At 46.7% G+C, this 10764-nt stretch overlaps 1 long non-coding RNA gene across 1 annotated transcript in view; it reads left to right on the forward strand.

The window, feature by feature from the left end:
- Positions 1-9668, forward strand: part of LOC102474985 (uncharacterized) — a 20473-nt gene extending 10805 nt beyond the window's left edge. The window contains exon 3 of the long non-coding RNA XR_335594.2: positions 4980-9668. This is a non-coding gene — a long non-coding RNA (uncharacterized LOC102474985). The remainder of the gene's footprint in view (positions 1-4979) is intronic.
- The last annotated feature ends 1096 nt before the right edge of the window (positions 9669-10764 follow it).

The raw sequence follows: 10764 nt of genomic DNA on the forward strand, positions 1-10764 counted from the left end.
TTGCTACAAGGGATGTAGCAGTTTTCCCACTGCAGCACAGTGGCTGAGACTTCTGCTCTTAGAAACAACAATAATAATACTTTTTTTATCATTAACAAAAAATGCATGAAATAGAACAATTTTTAATTCCTATAATCAAATCAAGTAGTCACCTATTCAGAAAACAGTCACCAGTAACATTTGAGTATCATTTTTTGAAATTTTTTTCTAAGTATATATGAATTTTTCCCTTCAGTCAGATTTCTCTTTAATATATATATATACTGGGACCAGCAGTTAGAGTAATGGCTATATCGCTGGACTCCCATGTAGTCGACCACAGTTCATGTCCGGGACCCGGTGGCTTAAAACTCACGCCTGGCGCATGTGCGTGTGTGCCCAAGGTCCCGAGAGGAGAATGTAGGAGAAGGGATTGCGGCGTGACCATCCCCCCTGGGGGGTGATTTCTCGCTTTCTGTCTCTATGTCTCTCTCTGTCTGTCTGGCGAGCACACGCGCCCTATAGCAAAAACCTCTCAAAAAAAAAGTAAAAATATACACACACACACACACACATATATATATATGTATATGTGTGTATACATATGTATGTATGTATAGGTGGGGAATGTCGCTGGGTCCACAAACTACATGCAGCCTCTGATATAATTTCTCCTGGTTTTCAGAATGAGAACTTATGGGGCTGGTTTTGTGGCACAGTTAATATACTGCTTAAGAGCAGCCAGATCCCACATGGCCACTATGGTTCAAATCCCCTGTGGTCAGCCTGAAAAATGCCGAGCAGGCACGTGAGCACCCAAGATCTCAAGGGTGGTAGGGCTGGGAGGAAGGAGGCTGAGACATGACCAAGACCCTGTAGACAGTGTATCTCTCTCTCTCTCTCTCCCTCTCTCTCTCTCTCTCTCTCTCTCTCTCTCTGTTTTTCTCTTATATGCATGTGCATGCTATTATCACTAAAGGAAAAATAAAAATAAAACAAGCTTGAGAACCTCCAGGATGCCCCCTATGCCTGTGTGCGTGTGTGTGCGTGTGTGTGTGTGCGCGTGTGTGGAAGCACCCCCTCATCCTCGGGCTCTTTGGTAACAATATCGTTCTTGGCCACAAGAGGGGGCTGCTTGCTCATGAATAGCTGCTCCAAAGCCTGTAGGAAACGGCAGCCCTGGCATCTCCAAAGCAGTCACCCTTACTCTTACTTCATTGCTCAATCAACATGTTCCCTGTGCCTCTCAGAAACCTTTCTGCTACCTGAAGGGAAAGATAGCGCTCACATGCTCACCTTCAACCACATTTGACAACTCTGCATAGGTCTCCCCTTGTGTCCCAGCTGTGGGCTTCTGAAGAAGGAAAACTACCACGCTGCTCAGACCGTTCCTTTACCTTAACACGCTGCTCTCCTCGCTGGTTTCCCAGGATCAAGTTGGAACTCTCCCAAGGCCTGCTGTCCTTCAGATGCCCTGGTTCCTCCCACCTGCCTTCACCTCACTCTCTTTTCGGACAACATCAAACTTTTTTGGGCTGCTTGTCACCAATAGGCCTCACATGCTTCTTTCTGGAAGGCTTTTCCCAACATTTGATGAGATGCTACCTCTTCCAGAAGTCTCCCTCAACCCCATGACTCATGGTTACGTGATGGGCCCTGTGCTTCTCTTTCAAACACTGAAATTATCTGGATTGTCTACCTTCCCCCTAGAATGGAGGGTCCATGAGGACAAGGCCCGTGCATCTGTTGTACCCACTTTGTCCCCAGTACTTCACGTGCTCGTTGACATGTACTAGACTGGGGCCAGCCGGTGGTGCCGTGATTAAGGCACCTGGATCCCGCATGGCCAACTGCGCTGTTCGTGTCCTGGACCCAGGAACTTGTAAAACAGGCCAGACGTGTGTGCATGTGCCAAGAATTCCAAGAGGAGGGAGAAATGGAAGAGAAGGGATTGTGATTGAGGCATCCTCCCTGGGGAATGCTTTCTCACTTTGTTTCTTTCTGGAGCACACGTGCCCTCTAGCAAATTTAAAAACATATATACACTAAATAAGGGAAATACATACATATATGTGTGTGTGTGTGTGTGTGTGTGTGTGTGAATGGATGAGTGAAGTGATGAGTGAGTGTGCCTTTCCTGAGCCCTAAGATCAAGTCTGCAGAAGCCAGTCCATCTCTCCCACCATCCCCTTTCCCTCGCTGTCCACCAGGTGCCTCTCCATGTCACCCTTTCTCTGAGAGCATATCCCAAAGACGAGTGTTGCTGGCTTCTCTCCCTTGGCTGGAAGACAACAGGATTCGGAGTGAGACTGACCTCGCCTCAAGGACAGGCTCTGCCGCTCACTGGTGGTGCATGGACCTCACTGTCCACATTTACCAAGGGGAGCAGTGGCGCCGAGCTGCAGGCCTGGTGGGCCCTCGTTAGCTCAGAGTTCTTCCACACACCCTGCCCAGCGCACTCCCTGAAGCCAACCCCCAGAACCTGGGACAGACACCCCTATGTTCTCAAGGCTGCAGCTAGGCTCCTGACCCCGCTTCTGTCCAGGTCGTCTGAGCCACTTGTTGGTGAGGCCTCCTCCTCCCCCGTGCTGCACCCCAGCACAAGTAACGGCCCAGGCCTGGAGTGCAGCAGGTGCTCTGAAGGGACTTGTTAGTGGAGTGAATGAATGGAAGGACAGACACAGCAGTGTCTTCTGGGCATATTGGCCTGGTCACTAGGGATGGCACCATCGCAATGGCAAGGCAAAGAACTAAGAAAGGGACTCCCAACTTTTCCAAGGAATGGAGAGGAAGGAGGAGGGGAAAATGAAGGCTAGTCCTAGCCCTGGGCGAAGAGGAACCAGAGCCTTGTTGGTTTTGTTTTGTTTTTTAAGTTTGTTGTCTTCCATCAGAGGGACAGACACTCCTGAAAGGCTCGTCATGCCATGACCCACCTGGACACAGGTACATGCACCTGGTGTACTTAGGGAGCTCTTAGGACCTGAAGCCAGGACCTTTGACATGTGGGTCCGGCTGCACCACAGCCTAGCACCTGGACTAACCCAGACCTGCACGTGGCCCTCCTAGGATCCCAAGAGACAACCTGTGTCACCTGAACAGACTGCCCAGAGGGCATTTGCATTTCTTCCAGCCAGTCTTTCTGTCCATAGCTGGTGCTAAATGTACAAGTTCCTACAAAACCGTTTTCTGAACTCTCCTCTTCCGTTGTGTTTCTCCTTCTGTGAAGTTTTCTGTCACGTGTACTCTGAAGCCCCTCCAGAAAGCCCCCTCAGGCCTTCTCTGCAGTGCCCCATGTTCTCTGAGGCTGGAGCGCCCTCAGAGCCCCGTCATCTGTGACGCCTTCTCTCAGGCGGAACCTTCAGCTGATGAATAAGAGCTGATTTCTCCTCAAATGATCACCACCCCCGATTCATCACATTCAAAAGATCCAGCTCAGAATGGCTTCTCTGACGCTGGGTGAGGTTGTGCTTTTTCGGAATGGTATCCCATTCACTGAGGATGTGTGTTTCTGCTGCGTGATGCTCTCCTGCCTGAGCTCCGACGGGGTGCAGCTGTACCGGACTGCACCCTCCCTGTGATTTCCTCACTGGCAGAGCTGCCCTCCTCCAGCAAGGACGGTCCTCCTCAGTGCCGTTCACAGGAGTCTCTCTGAATTACGAGATGGATGGAAATTGCCCCTTATCCACAATAGTCGCCTTTCCTCTGCTGTGTGAATTCTGGTACTCTGCCAGAATCCTGCCCAAATGTTTGGCCATATGGATCATGGCTGTGGAGCTTGGGCTTGGAATCTGTAGTTTCCCCAAAATTGTATCTATCAGCATAAGGGTTTCTCTTTGTCCTGGTCTCTGATGAGAGCTGTCCTCCAAGGATGGCCCTTGGGTTCGACTTTGGCAGGAAGGCTGGTGTCGGTGTTGACGGCGTGTCCTTGGCTAGGCCTCCGTCTATAATGACACTGCAGGAAATGAGAGTGTCATGAGTCCCCATTTCCAAGAAACAAATCCCTGTGCTTATACATCAAGACTTTGGCCTCTGGCTATTTATTCTTATGACTGTAGCAGTGAGAGGAAGTTCACGTTGAACCCTTCAATTCACAAGGGGATGAAGAGCAACTTCTATTTTGAACACCCATGGACTCATGTTCCAGGAGCCCCAGGGATGCAGCTTTCAGCACCACAAATTCTGCCCGTTCTTTAGCCTGCCCACTGTGGTTTTTGGTGTCTCTCTCCAAAATTCATGTGTTGAGATTTGGCTGTAATAGGATTAAGAAGGTGAGAACTTGGGGCCAGCAGATGGCATAATGGTTACATTGCTGAACTTCACATGGCTGACCACGATTCAAGTTCTGGTGCCTTTAAAATCACGCTGGGTGCATGTACATGCATACCCCAAATCCTGAGAGGAGAGTGAAGAGAGGACTGCAGTGCAGCCATCCCTCCTGAGGGGGTTGATTTCTCGCTTTCTGTCTCTCTCCGTCTCTCCAGTAAGCACACATGCCTCTATAACAGAAATCTCTCAAAATCAAACAAACAAAAAGGTGAAAACTTAATCCAACCAAGGTTTGGAAAGGTGGGGCCTTTGGGAGAGTAGGATCAGGGTCATCAAGGCAGGGGACCCCCATGATTGAAGCTTGGTGGCTTTATAAGGAGAGAAAATGACACAGACATACCTGTACTCTAGCACTGTCTTATCATGTAGTGCCTTGCATTGCCCTGGGACCCTGCAGGGAGCCTGCACCAGCAAAAAGATTCTCACCAGATAGGGCCCTTGGACCTTACCTCCAAAACCATGAGCTAAATAAACCTCTACCCTTTCTCCAGTAAGGAATTTCTATTATCAGCAACATATGGACAAAAAGACCTGCCCAAATCTCACCTCTTCCCTGTAGATTTCCTGGGACACTGTGAGCCTGCCCTTCTGAGAAGCCCTGTAATGAAACACTTTAACGCACATGTCTTGCTCTAGACCTTCATCATCTTTTATGCCATTTTCTTCTCTAACAGACCTGTTTGAAGAACTACGTCTCGTCTTGTGGATCCTCCAGGCACCTTTGGACACTGAGAGTCCCAGAGACACTGGACTGGCGACTGTGTGTGGCTGTGGGTACTGCTGTCTACGCAGAGGAGTTTGTGTGCAGGGGGTTGACCTTCAGTGAAGATGTAGCCTGCTTTCTCTGGGATGGCGGTTGGTTGTTTTCTTCAAGGTCACCCAGGGAGGAAGGTGATCTCGCCCTTATTGCTGTCCCTTCTTCCTCAAGCCCCACCACCAAGCAGGCCTACAGAGTTAGCCCCAATAACCTATGGGGCTTATCTGACCAGGTGACAGATGCCGTGTCTCTAGGCCCTTGGAATGACCTTGGAGGGAGAAGAGGCAAGCAACCATGAAGGAATCAGTATTGTTGTTGAGTTGTCCATTCACGGTATCGTGATTAAGTATGACTGGCTCAGGGGCCACCCTGTACCTGAACTTGGCGCTTTCTGAGGGCAAGGCTTGTGTCTTGGACTGTCTGTTTACACAGTGCTGATGTAGCATCTAGCATATACTAGGCATTCATTCCGTCTCTACTGAGTGAATAATCACTCCATACCTACCAGAAAATCAAGGAGTACTTGAAGGTGATGAGGATAGATGTTAATGACTATTAAAATGCCCTCCCACACACTGTCACTCCTGCCCCCAGCAAGTACGTCATCCCTCTGTATGTGGCTAAGTTCTGGGTCTCCTACATAAAGTCCAAAAGAGGCCACATGCCTTTTACTGGTTGCAAAATCTCTGCCTCCCCTGAGAAACCGAACAAATTTTGAGTACCAGTTGAGGGTTCTGCATAGCCTTGGAGTTGTAACTGTCTTGAAAAGCTAGTAAGATAAAACTGTTCTTGGTGGGAATAGTAAGAACCAGTCCTTTGTGTTAGTGTTGCCCATGGAACTGCCTTTCCTAGAAACCTTGGTCTTCTTCCCAGCTGAACTTTTGACTTGGTGAACATGTCACTAGGCCATCAAGAGTTAGGAGAGAAGGAAAAGGAGAGCCTGGCTAGTTGCCTTTTCATCTGCTTACCAGAAGCTCATGCCCCACCCAGTTGTCTCAGGGACATGGGAGACAGCCAGTTACTGGCTTTATGTACTCCTGTCCTGAACTAGTCTAGGTGGAATGTCACTTAAAATGATTCTCCGGCTTATCCTCTCAAATTGCTCCTCTAATGACTATCCCAAGGCTGAAATGAATGAGAACTTACAAAAACAGGTAGAAATGTTCTACTGAATGAATACTCAGCTGACAGCTGTTGGGGTGGCAGGTGACCTACGCTATCCTAGGGAGTTGGCAAAGGCCATTCCAAAGACAGCAATAAGCTTCTAGAAAATGTTCAAGAAACTGGGTCTAGATGGAAAGCTTTAGACACCTCCCTCTTGATTCCCAACTCCCACCATGGAGGTCACCAGCAGAGTTCCTCTTCCAAGAAGCCAAGCCAGCCTCTTGGTGTTCATCCACTGGTTCTCCTTGCTGGCCTCTGCCCCTCACTCACCGAGTATATACAAGATTCTGACAAAAATGGTAGCTAGCATGTACTTAGTGCTCACTGTGCCAAATGCTTCACAGGCCATAGCCTCATCTAATCCTCCCAACAACCCTTTGAACTGGTTTATTTCTTTCCTCATCTTACAAATGGAAACAGTAAAACTTAGGTTAAGTAACTTGTCCAAGGTCATGCAACTAAGAAGTAGAGGAGCAAGGATTCAAATCCAGGTCTGCCTGTTACACTTTTTAAAGTTCTAGTTTTTCCATTGCAGGATTTTTAATTCCATTTGCTGAAATAACTGGCCCATTTTCTGGCTGTGTCGCATAGCCATCTTGAAATAGTTCTGCTTCCACAGTCCCTTCTTGAGCCTATTAAAGCCTCCAGAAAGGTTTCTAAGAGACCAAGTCTAGTAGGTAATGAACACTACCAGTCCCTATTAAAGCCATATTCGTGGGAGATACCAAGCTTCCTCCTAACAGCCACTGGAATTTCTACTGTGGGAACTTGGAGAGATTCTTGAGTCTGCTCCACAAGTTAAGCATTATGATTTATTTACTTCACTGCATCTAGGGCCTCAAGTGGGATGGCCAGAATGGCTGGAGATAGCCAAGATGGTCTGACTGGGGTTTTTTGTTTGAAAACTTGGTTCTTTCTACCAGCTGGACTCCTCACTCCTCTCTTTGTGGTGTCCTCTGGGACTGAAATGCCCAAAATGGATTGTTTACTCTTGTTTCTGTTGTTTTCATGTTCTTTCACCTGACCACCCTCTCCAATAGAGTAGCCATATCTTCTTAGGCTGCTGTCAGGACTCTCAGAACTCCTCTCCCTGCTCTTTGTCACTGCACTGGACCTGCCCTACTCCATGTTCCCTTCTGTGAGGACAACCTTGTTTAGCCCCTGCTGCCCAGGTGGCTGTGTTATGCTGCATGACCTTGCCTCCGAGGCCCTGCTCCCGCTACCACACACATATAGTTCACTGGACCAGGATCCAATACTGGCTGGCAGTGACGTTCGAAGTCACTTGGCTCAAAAGCCAGCCAAACCAATCAGATCTCTCCTTTTGGAAATTCAAATGCAAATCAGACACTATAGTGTGCAACAAGGTGTCATGAGGGCAAGTAAGGCCTGGATGAACCAATGTGCTGGCCAAATTTCCATTGAACAAAACACTTGGAGATTAAAGGAAAACAAAAATAAGCTGTGACATGGGTGGGAGGGAGGTGAAATCCACGCACTGTGGGAAGGAAATGCACACCTGGTTTTGGCAAAAGGGTGAAGGAGGGAGTGACCAGAGAAGAGCTGGAACTCCATGACAGGCAGAGAGGAGTCCAGTCCAGAGCTGCTCTGCTGTCCATGACTCAACAGACCTGGCCTTGCCCATGCATGTCTTTGCAGCAAGCACATTACTGTTCCCTTTGGTAATTGGTTGGCTTAGAAGTGGTCAGTATGATTTACTTCTGTCAGTAAAATTTACAGCGAACTGGTTGGAACTGTCTTGAATCCATTAAGAAACAAGACTGAGGGAAAAGGGCAACATGCTGAGGATGGCAGAGCAGACACAGAAAGAACCTGGATCCTTGGTGATATCTTTGAGCCACCATACCTATCCAAGTGAAACCAGAAATGCAGAAGATGGCCATCACTGCTAATTCAATTGGAGGGTTAATGTAGTGGGACACAAGGATTTAGTATGCTAATCGAAGGGTGAAGAGTTAGGATAGGAGGACAGAGAATAGTCTATTGAGGATCGGAAAAGCTTTCATCTGGTCCAATTTTCATCATGCAATTTTTTTTTTCCTGCACAAGAAAACGAGTCTGATTCTTCTCTTAGGAAGTATGTTGAACTCAAGAGCTCCAGCTCTTCCTCCTTGAAACTGTTTTTAAAATGTAAAACAAAAGAAATTGGCATTCTCCTAATGTATCTTACAAATGACTTCATTATATTTTGGCCTTGAAAAAAGGCAGCCATCCCATTTCCCATCCCAGAATAGTCTTCAGCAGTGCAGAGATGTTGCCTGTAGAAGTTCATCAGATTTATGGGGCCCAACCACAGATGTGTTGCAAAGACATTAGAGTTTGCAACCACCAGATTCTGCCACTAAGCCTCACCCCTCTCAGTGCAGTCCCGTGCACCCTCCTGTGGTCCAAAAGCCAAAACCAGTGCAGCTCTGATGTTTGCCTATTTTATTTATTTATTTAACAGAAATATATCAAATACCTAGAAGAATGAACTTAAGCCTATAAAAAGAATAAGAAAGATAAGTCATTAGAGTCACATACACACGAAAATCTTAGATAATCAGAGAAAGGAATAAAGCTTCTGTCAGGGCTAAAAAGGCATAAAAGTTTAATCCCTACCTTGAAGGGATTAATGCATTAATAGGGTACTTAATAAACCCTGAATTCCCCCCACCCCCGAAAGTTTCCCTATATATCGCTAAGGATTCTCTGAAATCCATAAGGAGAAGAACCAAAGGCTTTTCCCTATTCGTCACCATCCAGGTTTTTCTCCAGTATGAATTAGCCTGATTACTGACTAAACACCCTCCCACCATCTTCACAATGAAAGTGTTCCTTTCCTGTGAATTCTCCAATGATGAGAAGGAGCTAAGCTATCCCCAAATGAGTTTGCACATTGATTATAATCATAGTCCTCTCTCCAAGATGAATGAGCTGATGTTCAGTACACTCCACGCTTCCCCTAGATAGTTTTCCATATTCGTACATATGACCAGTTTAAGTTCCAAATGAATTAGCTGATATTGTCTAAGGATGGAACACTGATTGAAGGTTCTTCCTCATCCATTATACTCACAGGGCCCCTCTGCTACGAAACCCCAGATGTCTAATTAGCTCTAAGCACGATCTAAAAACGTTTCTACATCCATTACGTGCATATGGTTTTTCTCCAGTGTGAATTCTCTGACGTTGAATGAGCTTGACTTTCCCGAAAGCCCTCATACGTTTATCGCATTTGTAGAGTTTCTGTGGCATGTGAATTAGCTGAAGCTGTGTTGGAATTCTGACAGATGCTTCCCACATCCCCAGGGATTCTCTCCAAGATGAATATTGTATGTTGATAGGATGGGAGCCCCAAAGAAAATTGCCCATATTCACAACAGTCAAAGATGTTCTCGCCATCTGAATACTGTAATATTGAATAAATTCTGAATTCCGTTCCAAGACTTGGCCACATGTATCTTCTTTGGGGTTTTTCTCACTTCTAAAAAAATGGAAATGGAATTGCAAAGTTTTCCTATATTTATCACACTCACAGACAGGGTCCCTGAGACGGTTCTCCAGGATGGCTCCGTATTCACAGACGACCTCTGCCTAGGACCTGGTTGGCACCCCATGGGGATAGTCTCATTAAAAGGGAGTCTTCAAAACGTTCATGGGAAATCTGTATTATGAAAAAACTATCCACGGATTTCCAATTCTTCTCTGCATCAAAATTTGTACTTTAATTCCATTTTCCACAAACTTTTTGAAGTCCCCACATACATCCACTTATGATTGATTCTACCACTGCAGAAAGTACAATTTCTGCTTTGAGGTCAGTTCATTGTTTTTTGTTCCCAGTCTCACAACACGAAATTATAGAAAACATAAGTATCAATCGTTCCCTCTTAAAAGACAAAAACAGGGGCCAGCAGGTGGCATGGTGGTTGAGGTGCTGGATTCCCACATGGAGGACCATGGTTTGAGTCCTGGACCCGGTGGCTTGCTTTCTCACTTTCTCTTTTTCTATGTGTGTGTCTCTCTCTGGTCAAATTAAAATAAATTGATGAATAAATAAAATCAAATACTAAACAATTATTTTTTTAAAAAAGCCAATAACATTTCTTGGACTGAGAATGAAAGATTTTGGAAGAAAGTATAAGAATAAGAATGGATGGGGCCCAGCAGTTAGTGTAATGGCTATGTCACTGGACTCCCTCATAGTTGACCATGGTTCGAGTCCAGGACCCGGTGGCTTAAACTCACACCGGGCGCGTGTGCGTGCATGCCCAAGATCCCGAGAGGAGAATGGAGGAGAAGGGATTGCGGCGTGGCCATCCCCCGTGGGGGGTGATTTCTCGCTTTCTGTCTCTCTGTCTCTGTCTGTCTGGCAAGTGCACGCGCCCTATAGTAAAAAAAAAAAAAAAAAAAAAAAAGGATGCCTTGGGGCCAGCAGGTGGCGTAATGCTTAGAGCACTGGACTCCCATATGGCCAATGGTGGTTCAAGTCCTGGACCTGGCAGCTTGTTTTCTCACTTTCTCTTTCCTCTCTC

The sequence above is a fragment of the Tupaia chinensis genome, unplaced genomic scaffold (genome assembly GCF_000334495.1).
Source record: "Tupaia chinensis unplaced genomic scaffold, TupChi_1.0 Scaffold000465_1, whole genome shotgun sequence".
Classification (NCBI taxonomy): domain Eukaryota; kingdom Metazoa; phylum Chordata; class Mammalia; order Scandentia; family Tupaiidae; genus Tupaia; species Tupaia belangeri.